The sequence below is a fragment of the Penaeus monodon genome, chromosome 33, assembly GCF_015228065.2.
Source record: "Penaeus monodon isolate SGIC_2016 chromosome 33, NSTDA_Pmon_1, whole genome shotgun sequence".
In the NCBI taxonomy this organism is placed as follows: Eukaryota; Metazoa; Arthropoda; class Malacostraca; order Decapoda; family Penaeidae; genus Penaeus; species Penaeus monodon.
In genome coordinates, this window is record NC_051418.1 from 15,873,134 (window position 1) to 15,873,510 (window position 377).

The 377-nt window shown below is 30.0% G+C and overlaps 1 protein-coding gene across 1 annotated transcript in view; it reads left to right on the plus strand.

Annotated features, from left to right (window-relative positions):
• LOC119594089 (telomerase reverse transcriptase-like) overlaps window positions 1–377 on the plus strand; it is a 15,290-nt gene that overhangs the window by 4,495 nt on the left and 10,418 nt on the right. The gene's annotated exons all lie outside the window — the stretch shown is intronic.

Here is a 377-nt window from a genome sequence, read left to right on the forward strand (position 1 = left end):
AGTAATTCAGTGTAATTCAGAAGAGGGGGAAAAGATTTTGCTTAAAAAAAATTAACATCCTGATAAATTTTAATATGATATAAAGCATTAATACCACAACTATCAAATAAATTCCTCCCATTATGAAATGTAGATAACAGCAATTACCTTTGATTTGAAGACAAAGCATTTACACAACCCACTATCTATCAACTTTTCACTATTAAGTTCAAATCGAGCAGCCATAAACATGTGTTCCATGTTGAACATTAATAACACAAGGACACCATCTTTTCATGTAAATCATAAAATAAATATTTTTAAATCTGTCACTAAACAGAAAATGAAATCAATAGAACTGGCCTTCCAGAACAGCCAAACAACCAAACACACACTAA